Source organism: Symphalangus syndactylus, chromosome X, assembly GCF_028878055.3.
Source record: "Symphalangus syndactylus isolate Jambi chromosome X, NHGRI_mSymSyn1-v2.1_pri, whole genome shotgun sequence".
Classification (NCBI taxonomy): Eukaryota; Metazoa; Chordata; class Mammalia; order Primates; family Hylobatidae; genus Symphalangus; species Symphalangus syndactylus.
The window spans coordinates 24,744,098-24,761,359 of record NC_072447.2 but is presented as its reverse complement, the minus strand read 5'-3'; the positions used below and the strand labels follow the sequence as shown (position 1 = coordinate 24,761,359).

General features: G+C 38.7%; 1 protein-coding gene across 2 annotated transcripts in view; it reads left to right on the top strand.

The window, feature by feature from the left end:
- MID1 (midline 1) overlaps positions 1-17,262 on the top strand; it is a 673,077-nt gene that overhangs the window by 424,424 nt on the left and 231,391 nt on the right. Inside the window, exon 1 of one of the 2 annotated variants that reach the window (XM_055266923.1) lies at positions 4,895-5,169. The exons of the other annotated variant lie outside the window; for it this stretch is intronic. The gene's annotated coding sequence lies outside the window, so the exon portion shown is untranslated. Of the gene's footprint in view, positions 1-4,894; positions 5,170-17,262 lie in introns of those variants that run through there. 2 annotated transcript variants of the gene reach the window in all.

Here is a 17,262-nt window from a genome sequence, read left to right as displayed (position 1 = left end):
GTCTCCATTGAACTATATCCTGCTAATTCACTGATTTAAATGTGAGTTTATTTATTATTCTCACTGAGGTATGACTAATTTGGAGTCAAATTATATTTATTTTAATGAGCTATCTTTTTTAATGCATTTTATGTTGCTGGTGCTCTTGTGTTACACAAATGAAAAATAAAATTTTTATTTTTACATCCCTTAAATACTTTGCAGCAATTAAATGCTTACAGATAGCTGAACAATAAATTCTTCCCACAAGCAGAAAAAAGAAAAAGTGCTTTGCCAGGGAGCATAATAATTAGGTTTCAATTATCTACAAAAAAAAAAAAAGATAAAAAGAAAGGAAAAGAAAAGAAATTAGGTCAAACTGTCTGACAATCAACTCAGGTTATTGTCCTCTGAGGTTCATTTTGAAATACAGTTTAATTTTCTATGCACGTTTATTATAAGAATATTATAAACTCACTATCTTATAAAAGTTAAATTGCAATCCCATCACAGAAATATAACCAATATTAACATTTTTTTGAGATGGGGTCTCACTATGTTGCTTAGGCTGGTTTTGAACTCCTGGGCTCAAGCGATCCTCCCACCTCCACCCCCCAAAGTGCTGGTATTACAGGCAGGAGCCACTGTGCCCAACTAGTATTAACATTTTGATGTAGCTTCTCACAGAATGTTTTCGCTATAGGCACAAACAAAATATATTATTTGTTTTTACACAAAGGTTTATTCAACAAATGTTTATTGAGTGTCTGTTAAGTGCCAGTGTTATTTCTACTGAATGACACCATAGCTACACTGCCAACTCAGCATTCACCATCATTTCAATGTCCTTTCATGTGAATAAATTTGGATGTGCTATATGATTTTAATGACTGTATAATTACAAGTGATTGGACTCTCCAAAATGACAACAGCAACCTTTCCACTCACCACCCCCCATACTTTCTGAACCTCACCATGCCCCACCAAGAGGTAGAATATATGGCCCCTTACCTTGAACATGAAGTTTTATGACTGCCTCAGTCCAGCAGAAGTAACACCATGTGATTTCCAAGAGAGATTGTAAAAGGTGATACAACTTCTGCCTAGCCTCCTCTTAGAACATTCACCCTTGGAACCCAGACAGCATGTTGTGAGGGAGCCCAAGCCACATGGAGAAACTGTATATATATGTTCCAGCTGAGAGCTCCCACTGAGGTCTCAGGCAACAACCAGCATCAACTGTCAGCCACGCAATGAGCGAGTCTCCAGATGACTGCAGCCTCTAGCCTTCGAGCCACAGCAGCTGGTGCCAAATAGGGCAGAGGTGGCTGTACCCACTGAGCCCTTCCAAAATCACAGACTTGTGAGCAAAATACACGTGGCTTGCTTTAAGCCACTAGGTGTCCAGGTGGTTTGTTATGCAGCAGTAGATAACAGGACTAGCGATAGGCCTTTGAATGACCATACCACAATTTTTGTAACCAATTCCTTAATTTTAGACATTTTTATTGTCACAAAGTGTTTTGATGTTGCTGTTGTTGTTGCCTTTAATACAAATGTCACATATATATACATCTGTGAACACAATAGTGTGTGTAGCATTATTATTATTATTATTATTATTATTATTGAGACAGGGTCTGGCTCTGTCACCTAGGCTGAAGTGCAGTGGCACAATCTCAGCTCACTGCAACCTCCACCTCCTGGGCTCAAGCCATCCTCCCACCTCAGCCTGCTGAATACAGGCCGTGCCACCACGCCCAGTGAATTTTTTTTATTTTTATTTTTGGTAGTGACGAGGTTTCACCATGTTGCCTAGACTGATCTTGAACTCCTGAGCTCAAGCAGCCGGCTCACCTTAGCCTCTCAAAGTGCTAGGATTGTAGGCGTGAGCCACCGTGCCCAGCCACCTTATTTCCTCAATATTATTTCCCAGAAGTAGAAGTGCAGGCCAAAGGATATGAATATTTTAAGGGACTTTGATGTGAGCTTTTGGCAGTTCGATTTAACGTAGTTTAGTAGTTCACAAATATGTATGACTTAAAAATGGTCAAACCTAAAATGCTATGGCAAAATCAATCACTACAAATTCCATGACTGAAAAGTAAAGATCACTGAGTATAGAAAAAAAAAAAAAACCCACAAAACTGGTAATTCTATCATAAAGAAGTTCTGGCTTTTAACTTATAGATAATACATTCAAACATTTAAATTTTTTAAAGTGATTATGCAAACACGAATTTTGAGGGTGAAAGTCTTACTGAAGTCTGCTTCCATATTTGTCAAATATAATCCCCAGATGGTTCCCAAATACCCTTGGTCACTAATATACCCCTCTTCATGGTAAGATAACTTTATCTGATGAATTTTAACTTCGAGAACGTAAAGATACGTATCTTCAAGCCTAGAAATTTTTCTTGAGCTCTCTGAAGGCTAAATAATTCTACTGCAGTCTGAAGACCTTGCCCTGAGTAGGGTTTTACACTCTGAATCAATGTTGTCAGATGAGCAGATACAATGGCTTAACTGGTTGTGGAGAATAGGAAGAGCTGAGTTACCATGTGACCATAGCTGATACAATTGTTGCTTTAAAATGTAGAGGCAAGTTTCAAGGTAATGCTTTTGCATTAAGTGCTGCAAAGTTTTCAAGTGCCATGGCTATTCTAATTCTTTACTAATTACCTGTATGTATTACCTGTCACCTTCTCATAAAGAATAGTAATAATAATAATATCTGAGGTTTGTATAGTAGTTCACAAGGTGCTTTCACATTTGTTTTCATCGTTTCATTTAATCTTCATAACAAAACCAAGGGGTCAGCATTACCTTCATCACTTTGTAGGTGAAGAAAGCAAGTCCAAGAAAGCTAAGTAACGAGGCAGAGACAGCCAGGACTCAACTTAAGATCTTTTAAAGTAGAAACCACGGAAGTCTATCCCATCCTTTTCAGTTTGTCTCTTGACTTAGACTGAAACTCATTACACAGCAATAGGGGTCAACAAACTTTTTGTGGAAAGGGCCAGAGAGTAAACATTTTCAGCTCTGTGGACCAAGCAGTTCAATATTGCAACTACTCAACAGTGCCATTGTTGCACAAACACAGCCATGGACAATACTCGAATGAACGGGCATGGCTGTGTACTAATACACCTTTATTTATACCAGCAGGCAAAGGATCGATTTGGCCCTCAGACGATAGTTTGCCCACCCCTGACATAAGAGGATGAGTAAACATACAGGAATCTCATGTCTATTTCTGCCGTTTTAACCACAATCCTTCCCTTCCCCTATAAGAAACTATCTTTGTTAGATTCTTACTGATCCTTCTAGAGTTCCTGTTTTTGCAAATACAAGCCTATGCATATATAGACTTTTCATCCTCCCACTGCACCTCTCTCATTTCCCTCAGCCCCATGCCCTCTTCAGCACTTTGTTTTCATTGCCTGGGCATCTGTCTATATCAGCACATAGAGATCTGATATTCCATTTTGCCGTTGCATAGTACTTCACTATATAGATATGCCACAGATTAGTCAATCTACTGCTGCCCATTTGTGTGATTTCTTTGTATTGCTTGAAAATACGACATTTCTTGCTTTCTCTGGTGATTGTGTAGAATAGGTGCCTAGAAGTGGGATTGCTGGGAGGAAGGGTCCATGCATCTATAAATTTGTTAGATTGCCAAATCTCTCCCCCAACCCCAGATTGGTGGTGGTATATTATACTCCCAGCAGCAACCTATAAAAGTGCCCATTTCCCCAGAACCTCATCAATGGTGTATGAGCCAAACCTTTGAATTTAGTCCACTCTGACAGGCAATAAATTATACTTCGGTGTAGTTTTAATTTACATTGATTTTATTGCAAGTGAGAAAGAACACCTTTCCATGCATTTAAAGACCAGTTATATGTCTCCTTTTGTTTCATAACCTTTGCCCGTTTTTCTTTTGGGTAGTAGGTTTTTTTCTTTTCCAAGTTTAGGCATTCATTAAACATGAAGGAGATGGGCCCTCTGTCCCAGTTCATTATTTCTTTTGACTTGATATATGCTGTTTTATTTTGCCATGGAAAAGGTTTTTAAAACTTTTATGTAGATACATTTATTGATCATAGAGACATATAGGTGTAGCTATAGATACAGACATAAATATCTTCTAGATTTTTTACTCTTTGTACTGGACATCTGAGATGAAAGTAGGTGAAAAAGATAGAGGTGATGGTGAGAGTCAGAAAGATATTAGAGCTTTTATTTACAAGTAAGTTTGTATCCAAAATTCAAATGGATTATCCAGGTATTATTTTAAATGTTAAGACCGGTGGCAGGTACTGGTACAGAGAACAACTGAGAATAGAGCAAAATGGCCAAGGAAAAGGAGGGAAAGGAAACTATTTTATATCAAGAAAATTATGATACTAAACGAGTTCTAGTAAGGCTGAAACTCATGATATAGACACTTGAAATATTTGTGTAGTTGCTTACATATAATTTTATGGCAAAATGTCTTAAATTGCGTATAACAAAGATATTAGTATCGTTGAGCTAGTGTTTAGCAGTGCTCCTTTTGAAGATTATTATTCTGCTATCAGGTTACAAACTTTTTAGAATATTGAGTTCTGTGCTTTTGTTTGGTTTTGTCTGAATTCTCTGCCTAGTATGTTCATCTCATCCTACTCCCATTACTCCAGCAAAGGGGAATCAGAAAACTGAAGTTAAGAAAGACAGGTAAGTTATAGCATTTGCTATGCACCTCAGACTCATTTTTGCTATTGAGATGGCATTGTCACCAAACAGAGGCAATTTTTTTTTTCTGGAGAGGAGAGGCAGGACAGGGGCCTGGGGTGGGGGGTGCGGCCAGAACTGTGATGTCACAGATTGCATTGTCTCTTGGGAACTCATCCATCAAACCGTCACCTCTGATTCTATGCAGGGTCACTACGAAAGAGGCAGCATGCCCCAGTTTGGGTATTCTGAAGTGTTCGTATGTAGTGGAGCTGGTGGCGTGAAGCTGATTCATTTTGTTTCAAAGCCCCAAATGGCATGCTGCCGAACACAGGCACAAGCACAGCAGCGTCTCCTTAGAAATAATGACTCCAAGGCAAACAGCCCTCATTGCAAAATGTAGAAGTCTGCCATCTGCTTGTCTCCACTGTGGTTTATTGGTTTCAGGGTTTTAAATGACGTAATAAAAAGGTAAGTCTTCTTTTTAAAAACTGGAGGGGTAAGTGGGAATTCCAGATTGATTATAGCATATCTGGAATATATGTAAGGTATTTGTCTTAAGTTAGAAGAGGATTTGAATTTATAAAGTGTGAATATTATTTTCAAATGCAAGTGCAAATCCTGTCCTGGGAAGATAAGGTAAAATCCATATCTTAAAAAAAGAAGGTCACGCCTTACAACTTAGCAATTTTATTTGGTATTTTAAAAACATGATTTTTTTTAAAATGAATTTTCATAAAGACAGTAATTTTCCAGATGTTTGATAGTACATATCGATCACTTTTTCATATATGATATTCCACCTTTTCTTGATGTTTTCAATCTATTTTCATCTCTGGATGAGTTAAAAACAAGCAGCTGCTATAAATTGTCAAGGGCTCTTAAAATGAGGTGCCAGATAGATTTGGGAAGCGTCTAGCTGATTTCTACATAACCTCTTTGGAATTACTCTGTTATGGGAGGGAGTATAAAGGGTCCTAAGACTCAGATGAAGTTTGAAGCTGAGGTGTCCCCTCTCCCATCCCTGAGGGACAGTGACCAGGGTTTGGAAATATAGGAAGAAGCAAATGCACACCTCTGTGCCTCGCCATGACCTATCGTATTCCAGTCGATGAGGAGTCCAGAGGGCTGGGATCCATGACTCCCTGAGGATTCGCCTGGCAGGAATGAATGCCAGCAAACAGCCCCCTTCCATCCCCTCCCCTCCTCGCTCCCCAGGAGAGGCGCTTCTGCAGAAGTCATTTGGTGTGTGTGCTGGTTTTCCTTGTGAGAGGATTAGAGAATAGGGGAGTGCTTTGTGAGAAAAATCCTGGGAGAGGTTGCTGGGAAGAAATCAAACAGAGGGAAGGAAGACTTCAGATTTCAGAGTCCCCTCAGTCAAGTAAGTCTGAGACCCAGTTGCCTGGCCTAGAGCAGCTGAGGGGTTGTTTCCTTTCGTCCACGCTAGGAGAAACTGGTAAGGCTCATTTTATTCTCTACTGCTCTGGGATGCTACTGTAATTGCTTTACTGAAGCGCAGGGGTCAGAAGGGAGGGAAGTTGGTTAGTGAATCTGCGGACATCCTGCATCGTCTCTGTCTGGTGTATGAGGACGGCGCTGTTTCTGGTACAAAGGGCTGGTAGCCACAGAACAATTTTACTTTTCCCAAACTTGATTAGCATCACTTCTGAGCAACTGACTTAAGCAAAACGCATGCCCACGCAGAAACTATACCCCTATAGAGGAATGCACTTATCTATCAGATACTCGGATCTTTAAAGCATTTCTATCTCAATTTGATTAGTTTGGGAGGTACAACTTCAGGAGAGTGAGAGAAAAACCTGGTCCTTCTGGAAATTGTTCAATTGTCTGTTTCCTGTGAGAATGTATTTTTGCCATTGTATGTATCACCTGTTTTGTAACAAGAGCTGTTCAGATCCAAGCCACTGTTAAAAATTCAAGTAGTACCTAGCGCAAGTTCAAGACACTGTGAAAGGAGGGGAGAGTATTCACACTCAAGTGAGGAAAATGGAACTTGAAGAACTTTATATTCTTTATCTGTATGCAGAGGAGTTCTAATTGGAAAGAAGAAATGAGGAAGCTGCCCTAGAGTCAGAAAGAATAGGTACACGTTTCCTTCAACATTTTCAAAGAATCAGCTCATGCACACAAGCCTTCTTGGGCAAATGTTGCTTCTTACTCCCTAATTCCATTCTGTTATTTCTAGAGCTGACTTTCATATTTGTGTGAAGATATATATAGAATACATTATTTATATTACTTATATATTTAAAATTTATATGTATGCACACACATATAAATATATCCTTTTATCATATCCTGGCAAACTTGAGCCTGAAGAGTTTAGAAATATATTGATTCATTCTGAAGCAAATTATCCCTTAAGCAAGCTACAAAAGTCCTTCTGAGAGGCGTGTTTGGAGTTGGGGGCGGTGTGAAGAAGAGAGAAGTGGCAGACAGCTGTTGTTTCTGTGATGGACAAGTCCAGAAGCCTTTCCTCATAGCTGAGAACCAAATTCCTAAAAACTCTGCGCACCCCTCCCCCATCCCCAAGACAGGGTGCTAATCTTTGTTGTTGTTTTTGCCCTGAGAAAATTTGAGTGCTGCCTAATTTAGGGGGCTCTCTGCATTTTTCCCTCCTCATTAAAATAAAACTAGAAGCATTGCTAAATGCAAAGTTCTGATGATGGATGTTTCGTTTCTAAACTTAACATATGCCAATACTCTTATTATCATTTCGGTTGAATCTGCCCATCATGAAAACACTGATCAAGTAAAATGATTCAACACAAATTATTCAAGTCTGCAACTGTTACTTTAGTTTACTTAATTCTACAGTCTTAACATGATGTGATTATTAGAATATTCAAAAATTGAAAATGCATGCCATTTATTTCATTAATAACAACCAGGTTATTTAAACTATAGGTTATAAACTATAGGTTTCAACTACAGGTTATAAACTATTTAAGTACAGTTTCTTTGCATGCAGATTGATATGAAAGCCTGAAAAAATATATGCTTTTTCTTTTAAAATGAAATAATTATTTGCCTGAGATAGCCTTTGCCAAAAAATGAAAGTCAATTCCCTTTCAATTTCAGTTTTTTATTCTTTTCTCAACTGAAAATGCTAATTCAACCAAACGGTGTTACCTTTGCCTTTAGGAATTGTTTACGGAATGCTGGCAGTCAATTTGGGAGTCCTGAGTGTGAGATAACAGTTAATCAATTTATCTGTGAACTGTGAAGTTTTCAGGTTTTGATTAACATTATTCACTATTCTCCGCCCCATGCTCATTCTGGTTATAAAGACTATTTACCTTCATTATTATATTTGAGCCTGAGAGCGTCGAGTTTATTAGAATTGATTTTCTTTCCAGGTTGATCTTCTGAAATACTTTGGCCATTTTTCACTACTGCCTTATGAGGTTTGCATTCATCTGGTATATATTTATTGAGTGCTTGGGTGTCACTAATACGGCGCACGTTTGCTGTTAGAGATGAAAGCTATGTTTTGTGGAGTTTATTGCAGAGGCAACCAAGGCTAGAAGGGAAAGACCAACTCGTGCTGTTCTAACAATTGTTTGCCAGCTCCCGTGGTTTAGTTGTGAATGTGGTTTCAGCAACAACGAAAAACTCTAATTCTTCTGAATTATTGATACATTAAAATATATTACTGGCTACTTGGAACCTGTGAGCTGACTTAATCAATAATCCTCTCACATTGCACAAGACCCACTATGTGTTATTCTCATCACTGGGCATTTAAATAATTCAAAAGAAAGGTTTCTCGTGAATTAACCTTGCCATTGTGCAAATTGGGAAAATACAGAACAAAACATTCCAGCATCCTTAATCTTTAGAGCTTATAAATTACTGTTCCTTCTCATTTTTTTCTTGATGTATTAGTTTTTTCTGTTAGATGACTTTTGTTAAATGTTTTGATGTATCATAATAATACACATACTTTGCAATAATGTCAATAAGAAAAAAGAATCATGGGAAAGAAATGAACGTGTCCTGAATCCACCGTATACCAGACACTGCCCTGGCCCCTTTACAAGCGTGTTATCATTTACTCTTCTCAACAATACTGCAAAATAGGTATTATCGGGCCCATTTTAAAGATGAGGGAATGAAGGACCAGAGAACTTAAGAATAAAATCATGCCACACTACTAAGGTAGCAAACCCAAATCTGTTCCCTGCTCCACAAAAGCACTTTTTAGCACACTTCTATATTGCTCTCTTACCATCTGTGTCTTTCTTCCCAGATCTCGTATCAATTGAGAACTCACTATAGCTTACCTTAATGCTTCCAGAGAATCTCCCTTGACAGCTTCTGCCTGTTCCCTGTCTTCCTTTATGATCAGAGAGCCAACACATATAACTATGGATTGGACAGGCACCATATGTATTTACGTGTAAAAATGGCTTTTGAAACATCATATTAGGTTAAAATACAGAATACAGTATTTTAGATTTGCTCAGTTAAGAGAAATTACAGAGTTGGTTTAGTTTGGTTTCTGGCCATGCCTGCCCTGGTTTCCACCAGGTATCCAGTAGGGAGCCCCGGTCTGCATGTACACTGTGACATATTTGTTTGTATAGAGATCTGCTTGTATAAAGGTCTGGTTTCTATACCCACTCAGCCTCACTTTCTGCCCCCAGCAGGTGAGCAGAAGACAGGGTGGAGTTGTAGAAAAATGCATCCCTTACCCCCACCTGAAGTTACTGGTTGAGAGAAAGAAAATCATAACACATCATTAATAAAAAGAATTCTAAATATATCAGCGCATTAGTCTGGTACTCTCATAGTATAGTCATTCATTTACTGCAACACAATTATTTAGTCAGCACTATCTATCCAATTGCCTTGTGTACTAGTTTCCGATGGCTGCTGTAATAAATTACCACAAATTATTAAAAATTTAAACAACACGGCCAGGCGCAGTGGCTCATACTTGTAATCCCAGCACATTGGGAGGCTGAGGCAGGAGGATCACTTGAGCCTAGGAGTTCAAGACCAGCTTGGGAAACATAGAGAAACTCCTCCTCTGCAAAAAAATAAAAAGTTAACTGGGTGTGGTAGCATATCCTGTGGTCCCAACTACTTGGGATGCTAAGGAGGGAGGATCCTTTGAGGCCAGGAGTTTGAGGCTGCAATGAGCTATAATCATGCCACTGCACTCTAGCCTGCCCATCTCAAAAAAAATTAAACAACACAAATTTATTTTATTACATTCCTGGAGGTCTGAAGCACAAAATGGATCTAAAATCAAGGTATCAGCAGGCCTGCATTCCCTCTGAAGGCTCTAGACAAGAATCTGTTCCCTGCTTTTCCAACTTCAAGAGGCTTCTGGCACTGCTTGGCTCATGGCGCTGCATGTTTCTGACTCTCCTTCATTCGTCACATTGCCTTCTCTGACTCTTCTGCCTCCCTCTTTCCACTGTAAGGACCTGTGCAATTACACAGGGGCCACCAGGTGACCCCATGGAAATCTTCCCATCTCGCATCCTTAGATCTAACCATATTGAAGGATGTCGAAGGATGTGGTTAAACATCCTTAGCCACATCTGCAAGGTCCGTTTTGCCACGTAACATAACACATACAAAAGTTTGGGAGATTAGAATGTGGACATCTTTGGTGGGGAGCATTGTTCTGACTGCCACATCTTCTTTCAAAATTTTTTTTTTTTTGAGACAGGGTCTCGCTCTGTCACCCGGACTGGAGTGCAGTGGTGCAAACATGGCTCACTGCAGCCTCAACTTCCTGTGGTCAAGTGATCCTCCCACCTCAGCCTTCTGAGTAGCTGGGACTATAGGCATGCACCACCACGCTCAGCTAATTTTTGTATTTTTTGTAGAGATGGGGTTTCACCATGTTGCCTAGGCTGGTCTGGAACTCCTGGGCTCAAGCGGTCCACCTGCCACAGCCTCCCAAAGTGCTAGGGTTACAGGTGTGAGCGACTATGCCCGGACACAAATTTCTTTATATTGACTTGATATGTATTTATGCCATGATCTTGTAGGCAGTAGGGAGCCATGGAAATATTTCAATGGAGAGGTGAAATGAAAATGATCAGGTTTCCATGTTAGAAAGCTCACTGAGAGAGCCCTATGGAGATGGAGGCCCAACTAGGCTGCCTATTGGAATGCAGGAGAGAGAGGTCGAGAACATGACTTCTGATAGAATCTGTAGAGAAAAGGACAAGAAGTTTGAGAAATACTAAGGACAGTGCATTGGCAGGACAGCTGAGACGAAGAGGTTTGTGACTTGGATATCTCAGGTAGATGATGGGGGCGTAGAGAGGATGGGGGACTCTGAGAAGATGTGTGTATGCTGCACTAGGACCTGGGGATAGAACACCGGCCAGAAACACCTTTTCTCCTAAGAAGCTAAAAGCCCATCTGTGAAGACACCAGTAATAATAATAGGAATAACTCATATTCACTGAGTACTTTAGCTTCTTCCAAGCACACTACATTTAATTTTCATATCAACCCTCTTTGGTAGACACTAGTAACACTATCATCTCAGTTTTCTGATGAAGAAACTGAAGCAAGGAGACCTTATGTGATTTGCCCAACATCATGCAATTTGTAAGGAGAGAGAGGGCAGTTGAAGTCAAGTAGTCTGGCTCCGGAATCTGTGGTTTTAATTCTTACACTCTACTGCCTTGCTTAACAACCAATTATAATTTTGTGAGATATTTAGTATGAGAGCTACCTGTACATTTAGTGGGGGCGGGAGTGAACCACGGGGTTAGCAATTACTGCTCTCAAGATGAACTGTGAATTTTTCTGAGGCACATTCCTGTAACTCCTGGCTATCAGTAGGGTGTGATCCATGACAAAATAAAACATTTATATGGAGCATTAGCCTGGACATCAGGGCAAAATTGGAGAAAGTTCTTATTTCCCTGCTCTCTAAGAATTTATAACCGCACTGAGAAAACCATATTGCAATCATAAAAAATAGATGACCAAAAATTAAATAGTTCCAAGGCCCTCTGGATAAATACGAAGTGAGAGCATAGTTCTTTTCTAAAAGAGAGTGGGAAAGAACAGGGCAATAAGGTCAAGATGATGGGATGCAGAGCCATTGTGTACATTCATTGAATGACTTAATGTGTTATGCACTTGCATTCTGCCGTTTCCAACACTATAAAATAATGGCAGGGTGAAATTTGAATCCCAAGGTCTCTCACTCTGCTATGTGTGTGTTTAAAGAATGTTGGGACAGAGCTCCCTTTGAATAAAATTTTTAAATGCCGTAGGAATCCTAAAATGATGCTTACATTTTGTAAGGTCTTGATACCTTGATGTAGTTGTTCTTCATTATCGTTATCATTGCCTAGTTGTTGGGTGGAGCTGCCCTGGGTGTGTGAAGATTTCAGTATCATTCAATATAGGTGGGTCTTTAAAAGAAAATCATGCCAAGAAAGATACATGTAAACTTATTTTTTTACATTCTCTTTTATTTTCTTCAATATTCTGTATCTTTGTAGAAGCTATAATATGGAATTATAGACTACTTATGGGCTTTAAAAAGCACTGTAGTAATCATTAGGTAATAAATTTCTTACCAAGAGATATTACTGAAAGGAATGTGGTTTTTATTCTTTTTTTTTTATTATTATACTTTAGGTTTTAGGGTACATGTGCACAATGTGCAGGTTTGTTACATATGTATCCATGTGCCATGTTGATTTCCTGCACCCATTAACTCGTCATTTAGCATTGGGTATATCTCCTAATGCTGTCCCTCCCCCCTCCCCCGACCCCACAACAGTCCCCGGAGTGTGATGTTCCCCTTCCTGTGTCCATGAGTTCTCATTGTTCAATTCCCACCTATGAGTGAGAACATGCGGTGTTTGGTTTTTTGTCCTTGCGATAGTTTACTTAGAATGATGTTTTCCAGTTTCATCCATGTCCCTACAAAGGACATGAACTCATCATTTTTTATGGCTGCATAGTATTCCATGGTGTATATGTGCCACATTTTCTTAATCCAGTCTATCGTTGTTGGACATTTGGGTTGGTTCCAACTCTTTGCTATTGTGAATAGTGCCGCCATAAACATACGTGTGCATGTGTCTTTATAGCAGCATGATTTATAATCCTTTGGTTATATACCCAGTAATGGGATGGCTGGGTCAAATGGTATTTCTAGTTCTAGATCCCTGAGGCATTGCCACACTGACTTCCACAATGGTTGAACTAGTTTACAGTCCCACCAACAGTGTAAAAGTGTTCCTATTTCTCCACATCCTCTCCAGCACCTGTTGTATCCTGCTTTTTTAATGATGGCCATTCTAACTGGTGTGAGATGGTATCTCATTGTGGTTTTGATTTGCATTTCTCTGATGGCCAGTGATGATGAGCATTTCTTCATGTGTTTTTTGGCTGCATAAATGTCTTCTTTTGAGAAGTGTCTGTTCATGTCCTTTGCCCACTTTTTGATGGGGTTGTTTGTTTTTTTCTTGTAAATTTGTTTGAGTTCATTGTAGATTCTGGATATTAGCCCTTTGTCAGATGAGTAGGTTGCAAAAAGTTTCTCCCATTCTGTAGGTTGCCTGTTCACTCTGATGGTAGTTTCTTTTGCTGTGCAGAAGCTCTTTAGTTTAATTAGATCCCATTTGTCAATTTGGGCTTTTGTTGCCATTGCTTTTGGTGTTTTAGACATGAAGTCCTTGCCCACGCCTATGTCCTGAATGGTATTGCCTAGGTTTTCTTGTAGGATTTTAATGGTTTTAGGTCTAACATTTAAGTCTTTAATCCATCTTGAATTAATTTTTGTATAAGGTGTAAGGAAGGGATCCAGTTTCAGCTTTCTACATATGGCTAGCCAGTTTTCCCAGCACGATTTATTAAACAGGGAATCCTTTCCCCATTTCTTGTTTTTGTCAGGTTTGTCAAAGATCAGATAGTTGTAGATATGCGGCATCATTTCTGAGGGCTCTGTTCTGTTCCATTGATCTATGTCTCTGTTGTGGTACCAGTACCGAATCCAGCAGCACATCAAAAAGCTTATCCACCATAATCAAGTGGGCTTCATCCCTGGGATGCAAGGCTGGTTCAACATACGCAAATCAATAAATGTAATCCAGCATATAAACAGAACCAAAGACAAAAACCACATGATTATCTCAATAGATGCAGAAAAGGCCTTTGACAAAATTCAACAGCCCTTCATGCTAAAAACTCTCAATAAATTAGGTATTGATGAGACGTATCTCAAAATAATAAGAGCTATCTATGACAAACCCACAGCCAATATCATACTGAATGGGCAAAAACTGGAAGCATTCCCTCTGAAAACTGGCACAAGACAGGGATGCCCCCTCTCACCGCTCCTATTCAACATAGTGCTGGAAGTTCTGGCCAGAGCAATCAGGCAGGAGAAGGAAATAAAGGGTATTCAATAAGGAAAAGAGGAAGTCAAATTGTCCCTGTTTGCAGATGACATGATTGTATATCTAGAAAACCCCATTGTCTCAGCCCAAAATCTCCTTAAGCTGATTAGCAACTTCAGCAAAGTCTCAGGATACAAAATCAATGTACAAAAATCACAAGCATTCTTGTACACCAATAACAGACAAACAGAGAGCCAAATCATGAGTGAACTCCCATTCACAATTGCTTCAAAGAGAATAAAATACCTAGGAATCCAACTTACCAGGGATGTGAAGGACCTCTTCAAGGACAACTACAAACCACTGCTCAATGAAATAAAAGAGGATACAAACAAATGGAAGAACATTCCATGCTCATGGGTTGGAAGAATCAATATCGTGAAAATGGCCATACTGCCCAAGGTAATTTATAGATTCAATGCCATCCCCATCAAGCTACCAATGACTTTCTTCAAAGAATTGGAAAAAACTACTTTAAAGTTCATCTGGAACCAAAAAAGAGCCCGCATCGCCAAGTCAATCCTAAGCCAAAAGAACAAAGCTGGAGGCATCACGCTACCTGACTTTAAACTATACTACAAGGCTACAGTAACCAAAACAGCATGGTTTTTATTCTTTTATAGCCAGATCACCAGGAAGATATGAGACCTTGCCATTTAAGTTTGCTTTTTAATTTGTGTAACAGAAAGATTCATATTTAACCTTTCCTACTAGACATGTATTTAACAAACAATTATTTGGTATCTACTATGTGAAAGGCACACATTTTATTCCATTTGTTCCTTGCAATTCTTGTTAGGAAAGACCCTCTTTACAGTGGAAGAAGGAGAATCTCAGAGAATGGCTCAGCCAGACTTGAACTCCTGTCTTCTGTCTCAGCCCGGAAGACTTGCTCCCATGTCCTTTAACCTACTTAGCTAAGACAGATATTCAAAGCCACTGAGGAAGGACTCCAAATTTCTTCATTTGGAACAGCAAACTAGGAGAGTTTGGTTATATCGCCATGACCAATGGTAGGTATATTTTGGGGCAATTATTTCTATGCTAAAATCAATATTGCTATTTATCAAGATAATCTACAGCTTGCCTTAAAGATAGAGAGGGGATTTCAAAGTATATTTGTTGAAAAGATCACTCTCTGGAATTGTATAATTTGCTTCAAAGTGAGACTTGCAAAAAATATGAGATTTATCCCATAGCTGTCTACCCAATCCCTGAAAGATTTACATTCAAGGTGACATCTGTTCAGGCTTACACACTGCTTACCTATGTGTTGGTGAAACGCTTTCTGTGAACCTTCTAAATGTTCTCACCCCACTCTGACTTCACCCAATACTCATGACAAGAAGAGGACAAAGCTAGAATTATTATACCGGAGTATCTGACCCTGGGTTCAATGCTGAGAGTGGGTCACAATTAGTTTTAATAGAAAATAACATATAATTACTGACAGGTGCCTTGGGGCATGGGAAAATAGCATTTAAAATAATGTTTTTAGTGATACATTGCCTACAGGATGACATCATGCAAGCTTAATGGCAATGCTTGAAGGTGAGAACTGACTATCATATTGAAAGGGAAAGTTTGCTCAGATTTACTCATCCACCATCAGGGAATCAAATGTGTCCTAGATTTCTAAGACTAATGAAACAAGAAACTAAAATCTACTATTGAAACCTAAATAAATACAGTTATCAATATGCTGATAAGATCTGCAAAGACTAATAGCATAAGCCCTTAATGAAAAATTATTTTATTCAATGACTTTCCGGTACAAAGGTTAGATATCCTTACATCAAAGTAATACTGTATTATTTTTCCCTATAGTTCTGTACCACAAAGAAAAATTAGTGCTTTATTTTTGCTAATTCACGAATTTGTTAAAGTGATCAACAAATTTAATTTCCATATACATGTGTAACTTCAAATGTACAGAGGCGTGAAGCTACTGCAAACACAAACTTGCTCACTAAATTTTATTTGATAATATCTATTGCCTTGCCATATAACAGCAAGAGCAAACATTCTAAAACTTCTAAGTAAAAGGAAATCATCCGTCTTTTTAAATTATGTGAACTTCACCTTATTTGTAAAGTACTGTATAGAACCAAGAAAAGTGTGGGAAATTGGAACATAATTGGAACATAATAGGCATTTAAGCCTTATATTTTCACAACAAAATTGTCTTAAATTAAAATAAAAATGATATGCAAATAGGATTTGTTTATCCAAATGTGGGCAGAAGGGCTGTAAAGATACCAGTATGTATTAGAACGACATGAATAATTTATTTCATAATGTAAAACCTAATAAAGATTTAATGATCACCCATAAGCCTTTAAAATTATGTGAGTAATAGCACTATGGCAGGCAAATACAGGCAGCTATTACAGCTCTACCAAAACTCTGTTTATAACTCTTTGTATGTTACTTTTTGGAAAGGGTGGGTCACAGAATGATGTAATAAATGGTTGCAAAGGAGTTTCTGTCCCAAGATGCCTATTCAGTGAATTCTAGAGCTCAAGCTGCTTTTCTCTAAAACCATGCAATACATGCCTTTGCTTCAGGACTGGACTAACCATTTTCTGATTTATAAATTTAATGATTTCAATATCATGGAGTAAATTCAGTGAAGAAAAATTGTTTTAGGGGCTTACTTTCCTACAACTATTGTTGTCCTGTTGCTTTTAATTCCATTTGAATGCATGCTATGGAGTAGTTGAGTTAAATCCATGGCATCTTGGTTATTCTTCACGGATGAGTTCCAGTTCTTTGGGTGATACAACTAAAAGCTCACAAGATGCTGTGTATCGGCAATGAAACAATCAGTCTTTGAGCTTTGGGGAAATTATTCAAGCAGCGAATTAATCATTGCGATTCTGGTCCCCCTTCACAAATGCTAGGTCTCCGAAAAGACTCCCCCCACACACCCCTGTTCCTGGTGCTCTCATTAAAGGTGTAAAATTTCATAAACCTTTAGTAAAACATTATGAATTCTCTTTTTGTGCAGTACAGCTGGTATTTTTTCCAGACATATATTTCCATAATTAAACATCCTAAAATACAAATCCCATTATTATTTGTTATGTCTAGTCAGTAATTAGACCTCAGCTGGTAGGGCAATTTCAGAACAGAGTTTACCAAT